The sequence below is a fragment of the Papio anubis genome, chromosome Y (genome assembly GCF_008728515.1).
Source record: "Papio anubis isolate 15944 chromosome Y, Panubis1.0, whole genome shotgun sequence".
Classification (NCBI taxonomy): domain Eukaryota; kingdom Metazoa; phylum Chordata; class Mammalia; order Primates; family Cercopithecidae; genus Papio; species Papio anubis.
The window spans coordinates 1005602-1020306 of record NC_044997.1 but is presented as its reverse complement, the minus strand read 5'-3'; the positions used below and the strand labels follow the sequence as shown (position 1 = coordinate 1020306).

Here is a 14705-nt window from a genome sequence, read left to right as displayed (position 1 = left end):
AACATGATCCCTGGTTGAGAATGGCTGGATGGCAGCATCTGTACCTGGGGGTGTCACCTTGGGCCTGCATAGATTGAATGACACATGACTGAATTGGAGACCACAGAGCTGCCTCCCCACTGTGGCAGGGATTCATGAGACTCCACCCAAAGGTAACCAGATGGTTGCACACAGAGTCATCATCTCTTTTTTTTTATTTTTATTTTTTTTGAGACGGAGTCTCGCTCTGTCGCCCAGGCTGGAGTGCAGTGGCCGGATCTCAGCTCACTGCAAGCTCCGCCTCCCGGGTTCACGCCATTCTCCGGCCTCAGCCTCCCGAGTAGCTGGGACTACAGGCGCCCGCCACCTCGCCCGGCTAGTTTTTTGTATTTCTTAATAGAGACGGGGTTTCACCGTGTTAGCCAGGATGGTCTCGATCTCCTGACCTCGTGATCCGCCCGTCTCGGCCTCCCAAAGTGCTGGGATTACAGGCTTGAGCCACCGCGCCCGGCCCATCATCTCTTAAAAGAAGCACATAGCTCCGCTTGGGCATCACCTGGGGTGCTTCTTAAGATGCAGGTCTCCCAGCTCCCAATGCCCGACCCACGCCTACTGAATAAAGATCTCAGTGGGTGGGGACCGGGGTGGTGCTTTTAATACCTCCTCCCTTCAAGGTGATGACTTGCACATCAAAGACAGAGAATCACCGCACTAAATGGCTGCAATGCCCAAGGTAACAATGGCAGGGAAATGACCCATTTGTGGTTCCCTTTCCAAGCTACAAATTTGCTAGATCAAAGGATGCTTGCAGAGAAGGAGGGGGCAGGGAGAGAGGGGGCACCAGAATGGAAGCAAGTCAAGAAAAGCATAACTGAGACATAGGATGAGGCTGGCGTGGTTTGGGGTTCTGTACCCTGGCATGGTATGGCTTCTTACCATAGGCGATCATCATAACTTTTTTTTTTTTTTTTTTTTTTTTTTTTTGAGATGGAGTCTTACTCTGTCACCCAAGCTGGAGTGCAGTGGTACAATCTCAGCTTATTGCAACGTCTTCCTCCCAGGTTCAAGCGATTCTCCTGCCTGAGCCTCCTGAATAGCTGGGATTACAGACACCCCCCCACCATGCCTGGCTAATTTTTGTGTTTTTAGTAGAAACAGCATTCTGCCATGTTGGCCAGGCTGTTCTCAAACTCCTGACCTCAAGTGATCCACCCAGCTCGGCCTCCTAAACTGCTGGGATTACAAACATGGGCCACTGTGCCCGGCCCACAACCTCCCCATATCCCAGTTTTTAGAAGTCAACTAAACAGCCTGTGACAACCTAATGCAGCAAGTAATGAAAAGTACTTGTCACAACACCTGACTTATCTTTACTCAACAGGAAGTACTCAGAAATATGATGTGCTACTGTTCAGAGCTCTGAGTGGTCTTTTTCATAAGTTTTTTTAGTCTCTACATAGAAACACAGCTCTGTACAAATGCACACACATTTTAAGTCATGTTGATACGGACAGGAGGCAGGAAGATACTAGATAGAAGAGGGCAGTTCCCCAGCAAAGGCCCCACCCTCAAGCCTGGAAACCTGTCGTCCTAAATGGAAACAGGCATTCCTATTTTTGTGCCCAAATGTTGCCTTTTGACCCACCATGCACCCCTGTCCTGTACCCATATAAACACCAAACCCCAAACCCCAGACCCCACGTGCAGACTGATAAGCAGAAAAGCAGAGGAACTGAAGAGCAGCACAGCAGAGAAGGAGAGAAGAGAAGGACACTGAGAGGTGTTCAGCTGGGGATGGCTGGAGAAGAGATCAGCCGCAGGACAACCAAACTCCAGGGGAAGATCATCTTCCCACTCCATCCCCTTTCCAGCTCCCCAATCATCCCACTGAGAGTCATCTCCATCTGGCAATAAACATTTCTGCATTTACCATCCTTCAGTTTGTTCGTGTGACCTGATTCTTCCTGGACGCTGGACAAGAACCCGGGTACTGGCCGGGCGCAGTGGCTCAAGCCTGTAATCTCAGCGCTTTGGGAGGCCGAGATGGGCGGACCACAAGGTCAGGAGATTGAGACCATCCTGGCTAACACGGTGAAACCCCGTCTCTACTAAAAAAATACAAAAAACTAGCCAGGCGTGGTGGCAGGCACCTGTAGTCCCAGCTACTTGGGAGGCTGAGGCAGGAGAATGGCGTGAACCCGGGAGGTGGAGCTTGCAGTGAGTCGAGATCGCGCCACTGCACTCCAGCCTGGGTGACAGAGAGAGATTCCGTCTCAAAAAAAAAAAAAAAAAAAAAAAAAAATGAACCCGGGCACCAAGAGGGCACTGAGCTAGTTAACACTTAATAGTTAACACTTAAGCCACCTGCAGATGGCAGAGCTAAAAGAGCACCGTAACACACCCACTGGGGCTTCAGGGGTCACAGGCACCCACCCCTAGATGCTACCATGGAGCCCAGAGCTCAAAAACACTCATGCTAGCTGCTGTATCTGCCTATCTGCAAGCTCTGCCTCCCATAAGAGGTTTCAGTGTGTGGCGGTCAAACAGATGAACCACATCCCTGTCGCACGTCCTGTGAGGGGGGTCAGGGAACTCTCAGGTTTCAAATCTGATAAGGGAACAATATACAATAGACTTGGAAGAGACTGTCTTAGCTGGTGTATATCCTGGACATGTATCCTTTTCTTTTCTTTTAATTTAGTTTTAATTGATTCATAACAGATGTACATAGCTTCAGGGTACATATAATAATTTAATACATTTATATAATTTGTAAAGATCAAATCAGTGTACTTGGGATATCCATCCACCTTAAATATTTGTCTTTTCTTCATGTTAGAACCATTCCAACTCTTCTATTTTGAAATCTACAATAGATTATTGTAAACTAAAGTCACCCTACTGATTATCTAACACTAGTGCTTATTTCTTCTATCAAACCCTATAATTTTCTTTTTTTCCCTTAATAAATGACATTTCATACACTGCCCTTTGATGTTTCCACTTCTGGTTCTCAGCTGTTAGAAGACCTGATTGTGTCTCATGTTCCTTCATGTCCCTCTGGATTGGATGGCAAATACTAATTAAATACAGTGGAAATGTGGGGCTGCTAAAATGTGAACCTCTGTTAGGAATATGACCATATTCTTTTTTTTTTTTTTTTTTTTTTTTTTTGAGACGGAGTCTCGCTCTGTCGCCCAGGCTGGAGTGCAGTGGCCGGGTCTCAGCTCACTGCAAGCTCCGCCTCCTGGGTTCCCGCCATTCTCCTGCCTCAGCCTCCCGAGTAGCTGGGACTACAGGCGCCCGCCACCTCGCCCGGCTAGTTTTTTGTATTTTTTTTTTAGTAGAGACGGGGTTTCACCGTGTTAGCCAGGATGGTCTCGATCTCCTGACCTCGTGATCCGCCCGTCTCGGCCTCCCAAAGTGCTGGGATTACAGGCTTGAGCCACCGTGCCCGGCCGACCATATTCTTATTATTATCTTGTTTTGTGTTGATAATTTAGTAATAATAATAATGATTTATAGTATATTAACCATTAACAATACTCTGTTTTCTTTATTTAATTTTAAGTTCCGTGATACAGATGCAGGATGTGCAGGTTTGTTACATAGGTAACCATGTGCCATGGTGGTTTGCTGCACCTATCAACCCGTCACGTAAGCATTAAGCCCCACATGCATTAGCTATTTATTCTGATCAATAATCTGTTTTCTTAAGTACTTCATAGCAATCATCCCACCAGCCTTGCAGAATGTTTCTGGGATCTTGGGAATGTGCTCCGTTTCCAGCTGGTGATGGCTGAGGATGTAACAGGGTCATCTGTGCATTTAATGAATTACCCAGGACATACCCAGCTGTTGAGTTCACATTATCGTATTTACACAGAAGGGCCCTGATCCAGACCTCACTTTCTTTCCAGTCCCTCCTGTAACATCCCTATGGGGTGCTACTTGTGTCAGAGGCACTGGAACCAGAGCGACTCCATCTTGAAAAGGGGCTGGGCAATAGAAGGCTGAGACCTACTGGGCTGCATTCCCTGATGATTAAGGCATTCTGAGTCACAGGACGAGATTGAAGGTCTGCACAAGATACAGGTCATAAAGACCTTGCTGATAAAACAGGTTGTAGTAAAGAAGCCGGCCAAAACCTACCAAAACCCAGATGGTGACGAGAGTGACCTCTGGTTGTCCTCACTGTTACACTTCCACCAGCGCCATGACAGTTACAAATGCCATGGCAATGTCAGGAACTCTGCGTGGTCTGAAGAGGGGAGGCAGGAATAATCCACCCCTTCTTTAGCATATCAAGAAATAACCATAAAAATGGGCCACCAGCAGCTCTCAGGGCTGCTCTGTCTGTGGAGTAGCCATTCCTTTCCTCCTTTACTTTCCTAATAAACTTGTTTTCACTTTACAGACTTGCCCTGAATTCTTTATTGAGTGAGATCCAAGAACCCTGTCTTGGGCTCTGGATCCGGACCTTTTTCCTGTAACACTCCGAGAAGGGAAGATTCTGATTTTCAGAAGACAAGGCTTGGGATAGAGCAGGATGCTCATTGGAGTCTTCCCAGAGAGAGCTGCAAGACAGCTCAAATTCTGCTGCCAGCTGTCCCCGTCCAAATCCTCAGTGCCTCAGTTTACCCATATCTGTGAGGGTTAATACTGAATGTCAACTTGCTCGGATTGAAGGATACAAAGTATCGATCCTGGGTGGGTCTGTGAGGGTGTTGCCAAAGGAGATTAACATTTGAGTCAGTGGACTGGAAGGGGCGGACCCACCCTCAATCTGGGCAGGCACCATCTAATCAGCTGCCACTGTGGCTAGAACATAAGCAGGCAGAAAAATGTAAAAAGAGACACTGGCCTAGTGTTCCGGCCTACATCTTTCTCCCGTGCTGGATGCTAGAACATCAGACTCCAAGTTCTTCGGTTTTAGAATCTGGACTGGCTCTCCTTGCTCCTCAGCCTGCAGACGGCCTGTTGTGGGACCTTGTGATCATGTGAGTTCATACTTAATAAACTCCTCTCTCTATATCTATTTCTATTGCATCAGCTCTGTCCCTCTAGAGAACCCTGACTAATACACCATCTGTAAAATGACATCAGGCACGACACTCCCGTCATAGGGCTGAGGGACAATCAACTAAGTTAATCCATGCCTAGTGCATAGGAAGTGCTGGTGTCATTCAAAGAATTTAGCACAGGACACGGTGTGGTGGCTGATGCCTGTAATCTCATGATTTGGGGAGGCCAAGGCAGGAGGATCATTTGAGCTTAGAAGTTCAAGTCCAGCCTGGACAACATAGTGAGATCCCATCTCTACAAAAAGTTTTAAAAACTAGTCAGGCATGGCGGCAAATGCCTGTAGTCCCAGCTACTGTGGAGGCTGAGGTGGGAGGTTTGTTTGAACCCCTGGGGTGAAGGCTGCAGTGAGCTATGATGGAACCACTGCACTCCAGTCTAGGTGACACAGTGGGCCCCTCCCTCAAAAAAAGTTAAAACACATTAAAAAAAGAAAACATTTTATGTCATAAGTGCGTTTAATACAACTACCCTACCAAACGCCATAGCTTAGCCTTACCTGCCTTGAAAGTGCTCAGAACACTTCCATCAGCCAATGGATGGACAAATCATCTAGCACAAAGTCGACTTTGTAATGAGGTTTCGCACACCTCACATAATTTATTGAATATTGCACTGAAAGTGAAAAACAGAATGGCTGTATGGGGCCGGGCACGGTGGCGCACACTTTTAATTCCAGCGCTTTGGGAGGCCGAGGCAGGTGGATCACCTGAGGTCAGGAGTTCGAGACCAGCCTGGCCAACATGGTGAAACCTAGTCTCTACTACAAATACAAAAATTAGCTGGGTGTGGTGGGCAGGCTTCTATAATCCCAGCTACTTGAGATGCTGAGGCAGGAGAATTGCTTGAATCCAGGAGGTGGAGGTTGCAATGAGCTGAGATTGTGCCATTGCACTCCAGCCTGGACAACAGAACAACACTACATCTCAAAAAAAAAAAAAAAGAACACTTTTATGGGTACTCAAAGTACAGTTTTAGTTTGCACTGAATGCATACCAATTTTGCACCATTGTAAAGTTGAAAAATCTTAAATTGAACCATCGTGTCAAACCATCGTAAGTTGGGAACTGTCTGTATACTGCACTTTGTAGAAGTTGATTCGCCCAGGGGGATATGTTTAACCTTTGGCTCTTACTGTGAATGATAGAAACTCCTGGCAGTACTTTTCTGAGGAGGTGGGTTTACTGTCGAACATCTCCCTGTAAACAGAAACTAATGAATGCATTGCCGCATCATCCACTCACTAGGTGAGACCTGAAGACAGCACAGAATAATACAAAATCCTCACTGCAGATCCCAGACTATGTCCACCAGGATCTATCCATCGCAGCATTGCCTCTGCCCGCAAACAGCCAACTCCAATCTTAATTACATCCAAGTCTTTAAACAGGATAAACAGGAAGTGCTGCCACGGGAACATCTGAATGATGTGTTTTCATTCCTAACAGAAATACTTCTCCCTGTTAAGATTCGCCTGGGTATTCCCTTCTCTGGAATCGCCACATTAAAATGACCAAAGAAACTTACTCAATTGTTGTTCAAATCCTATTCTTTATGAATTCATTGGAGTTTCTCAAAGAGGTCCTCACACGGAACTAAAAACTCTAATCTTGGAGTCTGGGACAGCCAGCCTGCAAGTTCATGTTGAAGTTTTTGATGTAAAACTATTCAGGTGGTTTTAATTTGCAAGAATGAATGACAGTGTTTAGGAAAAGGCTTAAAAATCTGAACAAATGCAACCCTTCTGGCAAACGAATCTCTAATAATCTGCCCCATGGGATGAAGTAGTTTCAGCTCTATTTTTACCATATGGAAATGGTCAGAACTAATTTTTAAAATCAGAAAGAAATGATTGACATTCCCCACATGCCCAGTCATGCTTGAATCATGGAGTTAAATAGGTCATTTTTTAAACGCTTGGGACACACGGATCAAAACAGGAAAATAGGGTGAATATCTAAATTCTATCAGCTAACATCCTGCCCTTCTGGATCGAATTCCCAGTTTCCAAATTGGAGCAGCCCGTCCTCTCCCTCCCCTCCCAGCCACCCATCCCTCTTAGTCTCCTTTCTAATCCCATTGGGCAAATTATCCCCATTCACTTCATAGCAACTGCTTTGGAAGGAGTTTGTTTCTTAAAGCAAGAAGAGAAAAATCCACGCCCAGGCAGATCTCCCTCAAAGCAAAATGCGTCTTACCTCGGGCGTGCATTAGAAAACACAGGAACGCAAGACAAGGAAGTCCCCACCAGCTCTCCATAGTTTGCTTCAGGATGCAAGAACCTCAGCGGACTCCCCAGCCAAGCGGATTGTGAGATCTGGCCTCTCCACCCTCCTGTTGTTGACTTCTGGTCTCCCAGCTTGGAAGGAAGGGAAGTGATGTCTTCAAGTGGAAAATATGAACCGAACTGCCAGAAACAAATGGGCTCCAAGCTCAGATCCCAAACTCCACAGCTGAAAACCTGTGGGACCAGTGTAGGCACGCTCAGTCACGTCTGGGAGCCAGCCTCCCCGGGCTGCCCCACCAATCTGCAGCAGCGCAGAGGATGGGGACACCGGGGTGGTTCCCCAGCGCCAACGGGCAGCTCAGGCTTCTGGAAGCCGGCACACTTGCTTGGCAACTCTGCTCGCTGCGGGCGTGGGAGCTGTAGCAAGTTCAAAGTCACCAACCCAGAAAGCAGAGAAGACACTGGCCGCCTGTATCTTCCTCCTGCAGTACGTGATCGTCCAGCGATACCCAGTGTGGGGCTAACGCACATGTCAGTGCAAAGACCTCAGTTGAAGTCTTAGCTTTTATACCTAACAAACTCAGCGACTTCCGAGACGGATTTATCATCCTCAGCCTTCAGTTGTCTTGTAGGTGGCAGAACTAATATTTCAGCAGAGACTGTTGTTCAGGAAAAGCAGATGACACGTGACTTTTGTGGCTTTCACTTAAATCTGAGACATTTTATCTAACTACCAAAATTTACATCTTCTATTTGAAATCTCCCTGGAGAAGAAATATGACTGGATAGCTCAGTTTGATGATTAATCCTGCTTTCACAATGGTTATTATTATATTTTTCCCTGCAGATCTGTGACTGTGTCTAATTTATCCATATACAACTCGTAGGTTAACCCTTACACTCTACCTACCCCGAAGCAGTAGGCAAGAACTTACAAAGTTAGCATTTGCAAACAGCTTTGAAGTCCTCTGGTAACTAGATTAGTTGCAGGAGAAAGGGGAAAGTCAGTCTTAGTTATGAGGGCAGCTTCTGAATTCCTGGAGAAGCAGGATTCATGGCAAACAGACCCAAAAGGAGAAATAAACCTTGGACTTTTCTCTCTGCAGATGTGAGCACTTGGAAGTGCTACATCTGTTCATGTTGTTGATCTGGTGTTTGGGATTTGTCTTCTAGGTAATCTTCTTTCTTTCCTTCCTTCCTTCCTTTCTTTTCTTTTCTTTTTTCTTTTTTTTTTTTTTTTTCTTTTTCTCACTCTGTTGCCCAGGCTGGAGTGCAGTGATGTGATCTCGGCTCACTACAAACTCCGCCTCTCAGGTTCAAGCAATTCTCCTGCCTCAGCCGCCCAAGTAGCTGGGATTACGGGCACCTGCCACCACGCCCGGCTAAGTTCTGTATTTTTAGTACAGACAGGGTTTCACCTGCATTGCCCAGGCTGGTCTTGAACTCCTGACCTCAAGTGATCCACCTGCCTCGGCTTCCCAAAGTGCTGGGATTACAGCCACCGTGCCTGGACTGCAACGTCTTTATAAAGGTAAGCCGCTTGGATGGATGAAGTTCCTGTGCAAACAGGGGTATGTGTGTATGTGCATTTGTGTGTGCGTGTGTGTGCACGTGCGTGTGCATGTGTGTGGGTATGCATATTTGTGTATGTGCGTGCGTGTGCATGTGTGCATGTGAGTGTGTGCATGCGTGTGCACGTGCGTGCAGGTGCACGTGTGCATGTATGTGTGAGTGTGTCTGTGAGCGTGTGCATGTGTGTGCACATGTGCGTGTGTGTGCGTATGTGTGTGCATGTGTGCGCATGTGTGTGCATGTGTGTGTATGCATATGGGGGAAATGCTCTAAGGCAGTTAGCTTGTGGAATCTCTAAACTCTGAATGGTAGAGTCCAGGAAGCAGTTGATGCATTTAGAAAGATACTTCCTTCGAAGTCCCCTGACCCTAAAGAGGACTGACACTGTGACACCTGCTACAAAGTGGATGGAAGTCAAAAACCGGATGCTGAGTTACAGAAAACAGACACAGAAGAACGCATTGCGTAGGATTCCATTTCTCTGAAATGTCCAGAACAGGCAAATCTGCAGAGAGTGAAAGCGCATTGCCGGTTGCCAGGGGCTGGAAAGACATGGGAATGGGTATATTATGAGTTGCATTTTGTCCCCCACAAACTTCATATATTGAAACCCTACCCTTCAGTACTTCAGAATGTGACTTTCTTTGGAAATAAGATCTTTGCAGATGTATTACTTTGGTGCAAAAGCAATTGCAATTTTCACCATGACTTTTGTTTGTTTGTTTTTTTGAGACAGAGGCTCACTCTGTCACCCAGGCTGGAGTGCAGTGGCTCGATCTCTGCTCACTGCAACTTCTGCCTCCTGAATTCAAGTGATTCTCCTGCCTCAGCCTCCTGACTAGCTGGAATTACAGGCATGCACCACCACAGCCTGTTAATTTTTGCATTTTTAGTAAAGATGAGGTTTCACCATGTTGGCCAGGCTGGTCTCAAACTTCTGACCTCATAATCCACCCACCTTGGCCTCTCAAAGTGCTGAGATTACAGGCAGGAGCTAGCATGCCCAGCCCCTCGCCATTACTTTTAAAGGCGAAAACCGCAATTACTTTTGCACTAACCTAATCATTAGTTAAGATGAGGTCATACTGGAACAGGATGGGCCCCAATGCAATATGATTGGTATTTTAAAAGAAGAGAGAAATCTGGACACCGACATGCACACAGGGAGAAGGCCTTGAGAACATGAAGTGGGAGATTGGGGTGATGCACCTATAAGCCAAGGGATATTGGCAGCAAACCACTGGACGCAATGGGAGGGGCATGGAATCCATTCTACCTCACAGCGTCAGAAGAAATCAGCCCTGCTGGCTGGGCTCAGTGGCTCACGTCTGTAATGCCAGCACTTTGGGAGGCTGAGGTGGGTGGATCAGTAGAGACTAGAAGTTCGAGACCAGCCTGGCCAACATGGTGAAACACCATTTCTACTAAAAATACAAAAATTAGCTAGGCATGGTGGCGTGAGCCTGTAATCCCAGCTACTTGGGAAGCTGAGGCAGGAGAATCGCTTGAACCCGGGAGGCAGAGGTTGCAGTGAGCTGAGATTGTGCCACTGTACTCCAGACTAGGCAACAGAAACAGAGTGAGACTCTGTTAGAAAGAAAGAGAGAGCAAGAGAGAGAGAGAAGAAAGAAGGAAAGAAGGAAGGAAGGAAGGAAGGAGGGAAGGAAGGAAGGAAGGAAGGAAGGAAGGAAGGAAGGAAGGAAGGAAGGAAGGAAGGAAGGAAGGAAGGAAGGAAGGAGAAAAAGAGAGAAAAAGAAAAAGAAAGAAAGAGAGAGAGAGAAAGAAAGAAAGAAAGAAAGAAAGAAAGGAAAGAAGGAAAGAAAGAGAAAGAGGAAGGGGAAAGGGAAGGAAAGGAAAGGAAGAAAGAGAAAGGAAGGAAGGGAGGGAGGGAGGGACCCAACCTGTTTGCACCTTGATTTCAGACCTCTATGCTCCAGAACTGTGACAGCTTAACTATCTGTTTTTCAAGCCCCCTCCCCAGTTTGAAGCATGTTTTTATGACAGTCCCCAGGAAGCCAATATAAAAAACAGCTGCTAATGGGATTTCTTTTGGGGGCAGTGAAATTATCTTGGAACTAGGTAGAAGTGGTGGCCACACAACACTGTGAAAGCAGCAAGCGCCCTGAATTGTTCACTTTAAAATGGTGAATTCTCCTGTCATCCCAGCACTTTCGGAGGCTGAGGCTGGTAGACCACCTGAGGTCAGGAGTTAGAGACCAGCCTGGCCAACATGATGAAACCCATCTCTACTAAAAATACAAAAATTAGCCAGATGTGGTGGTGACTGCCTGTAATCCCAACTACTTGGCAGGTTGAGGCACGAGAATCGCCTGAACCTGGGAAGTAGAGGTTGCAATGAGACAAGATTACGCCAGCCTGGGCAACAGAGACTCCGTGTCAAAAAAACAAAAACAAAAACAAAAACCAGTTAATTCTATGTTTTGTGAATTTCACCTTAATTAAAAAAAAAAAAAAAAATGTTTCCGAAAAGGTAGTGAGGAATTAGGTTAAATGGTTAAATTCAGGAAATCCTCTCAGATTGCAAAATAATTGCTATGATTTCCACCATGCCTACCATGTGCCAGACAGTGTTGTATTTTACATGCTTCTTAAGGCAAGAGTAGATAAGCTTTTCTGTAGGTCAGATAGTAAAGGCATTTATCTTTGCAAACCATATCGATTCTGCCGCAATATGTAACCAATGTCTGTGTGCCAAGTGGACTTTATGGACATAAAAATTTGAGTGTCACATAAGTTTCACGCATTACAAAATATTATTGTTCTTTGGAATTTTAAAAATTATTCAGACATGTAAAAACCATTCTTGGCTGGGCACCGTGACTCATGTCTGTAATTCCAGGACTTTGAGAGCCAGAGGCAGGCGGATCGTTGAGGCCAGGAGTTCGAAACCAGCCTGGCCAACATGGTGAACCCTGTCTCTACTAAAAATACAAAAAGTAGCCGGGCGTGGTGGCACATGCCTATAGTTCCAGCTGCTCGTGACTGAGGCAGGAGAATCACTTGAACCCAGGGGGTGGAGGTTGCAGTGAGCCAAGATCACACCACTGGACTCCAGCCTGGGTGACAGAGTGGGACTCCATCTCAAAACAACAATAACGACAATAATAATAATAAAATTCTTACCTTGAAAGCTGTACAAAAACTCACTGTGGGCAGATTTGGCGCCGGGGTTCTAGTTTGCCGACATCAAAGCTGTGTGTCGTGCGAGTCCTGTGAAACACAGTTTTATCGCCTCTGCTTCACTAAAGTAACCACAAGGACCACGTGACCACATAGCTCATCTGCAGCCAGATGGCTGGTCGGGGCAGGCTGTGTGCCCAGCGGTAACACACGCAGGCTCCAGATCAGAGCACATTAGGGGAAAAGCACTCTACTTCCCCGCTCGAAGCCTCAACTGATCAAATGCCGGGAGCTCACAGACACGGCAGAATTTACAAAGCTGATTTTAATTTTCACATCCTCGATACGTTAAAAAGTGCAAATGCGCCTCCTTTTCAATGTTCATGGGATGCTCCTGAAAATTCACAATTGCACTACAAAGAAAGCTTTAGCAAACTGTTGTTTTTAAGTAGAAACAAGACAGAAGAGATGCTGTTGCTGTAAAATTGGAAATAAGACTAAGAATATTCTAGGCCATGCGTGATGGCTCACACCTGCAATCCCAGCACTTTAGGAGGCCGAGGCAGACGGATCACCTGAGGTCAGGAGTTTGAGACCAGCCTGGCCAACATGGTGAAACCACATTTCTACTAAAAATACAAAAATTAGCCGGGTGTGGTGGCGTGTGCCTGTAATCCCAGCTACTTGGGAGGCTGAGGCAGGAGAATCACTTGAACCGGAAAGGTGAAGGTTGTAGTGAGCTGAGATCAGGCCACTGCACTCCAGCCTGCGGGACAGAGTGAGACTCTGTCTCAAAAACAAAAAGTAATAAAAAATAAAAGAATAAACATATTCTTATTCTGTGTCACACTAACTTCCTGACTTTGTGAGTCACCCTGGCACACATACAGACATGGATACAACAGGTCTAATATAAAATCAAGAAAAAATCAATCTATTCCTTTCTTAGGAATGTTTGTCAGGAATGGGCAGGAATTAGGTAGAAAGGTGTGTAAATGTTTCATTGTTTGTAGACACTGCCTGTGATGGTTCACACTGACTGTCAACCTGATTGGATTGATTGACACAAAGTATTGCTCTTGGGTGTGTCTGTGAGGGCGTTGTAAAGGAGATGAATGTTTGAGTCCGCGGGCTGGGAAAGGCAGGCCCCCCCGACCCTAATCTGGGTGGACATAATCTAGTCAGCTGCCATCGAGGCTAGAATATAAAGCAGGCAAAACAACGTGAAAAGAGACACTGGCCCAACCTCCCAGCCCACATCTCTGTCCCGTGCTGGATGCTTCCTGCCCTCAAACATCCGACTGCAAGCTTTTCAGTTTTGGGACTGGGACTGGCTCTCCTTGCTCCTCAGCCTGCCGATGGCCTATTGTGGGACCTTGTGATCATCTGAGTTAATACTTAATAAACTCCCCTTTGTGTATATATATATATTTCATTAGTTCTGTACCTCTAGAGAACGCTGACTAATATACAGCCAAATCACTCCCCAAGGAGACTGTGCAAATTCACAGCAGTAACACTGAAAATGGATAATGAAACCAGGAAAGCAAACAAAGCAACAAGATCACCCAGATATTTTAAAAAACTTTTAATGTTGGGTTGACAGGAAACAAAAGCCAAAAATGCTAAATACTAGAAAATGACCGTGATACAAGCTCTCCAGGAAAGAACCTGAGAGCTTGCAGCACGCAGATGAAAAGTTAGAATCTCACGTGCTTACAACATTAAGCAAGAAAGAATGAAAATACATGGAATGAACATTCAACTCAAGAAGTCATCCTGTGGGGAGAGTGGATATCACATTAAACCCCAGAAAGGCAGGTGGAGGAAATTAATGCATTAAAACTTGAGAAATGGTTTGTCACATAATTTAAACATTATTTGAGAAAACTAAAACTGACGAAGATAACCAACTAAAATAATGACAGCACAAAACAAGAAGAATGCGAGCTTCTCCATACACTTGGAGGATGTGGAAGGATTATAAACAATTACTTTGCTCTAATCTGCACTGTGATATTTGAAAACTTAAGTAAGTATGAATGACTTTCCAATGAAGAAGTAGAAATACAGACAGTTTTTTGTTTTTTTTTTTTAATTCATTTCCTGGCCAGGTACAGAGACTTATGCCTGTAATCCCAGCACTTTGGGAGGCCAAGGCAGGCAGATCACTTGAAGTCAGGAGTTCAAGACCTGCCTGATCAACATGGTGAAACCCCACCTCTACTAAATATACAAAAATTAGCCAGGCATGGTGGTGTATGCCTGTAATTCCAGCTACTTGGGAGGCTGAGGCAGGAGAATCGCTTGAACTTGGGAGGTGGAAGTTGCAGTGAGCCAAGATCGTGCCACTGCACTCCAGCCTGGGCGACACAGTGAGACTCCATCTCTAAATAAATAAATACAAATGTCTCTCCATTAGACAGAAACAAAAACCCTTTGCCCCCTCTAAAACACAAACAGACACACACACACACACACACACACACACCCCATGCCCAGAAAACTTTAGCCAATCAGATTTTCCACAACAGAAAGAAGAAAATCCACCAAAATCTATGTATGAAGAAAGCACAATATTGAAATATATTACGTGCAAACATATAACACACATGAATTTGACTTTTGAATGTTGACACAATAATCCTAAAGAAAATAACAAAACTAAAGTGTAACACCAAATAAGATTGGATTGAAGGATGAT

General features: G+C 45.6%; 1 long non-coding RNA gene across 2 annotated transcripts in view; it reads right to left on the bottom strand.

Moving 5' to 3' along the window:
- The window catches only part of LOC116272336, a 29770-nt gene extending 17173 nt beyond the window's left edge, over positions 1-12597 (bottom strand). Inside the window, exons 1-2 of one of the 2 annotated variants that reach the window (XR_004181034.1) lie at positions 12005-12597; positions 7260-7947 (exon numbers count right to left, since the gene is read on the bottom strand). This is a non-coding gene — a long non-coding RNA (uncharacterized LOC116272336). Of the gene's footprint in view, positions 1-7259; positions 8524-12004 lie in introns of those variants that run through there. The other variant, XR_004181033.1, reaches the window with a different exon arrangement.
- Positions 12598-14705: the final 2108 nt, after the last annotated feature.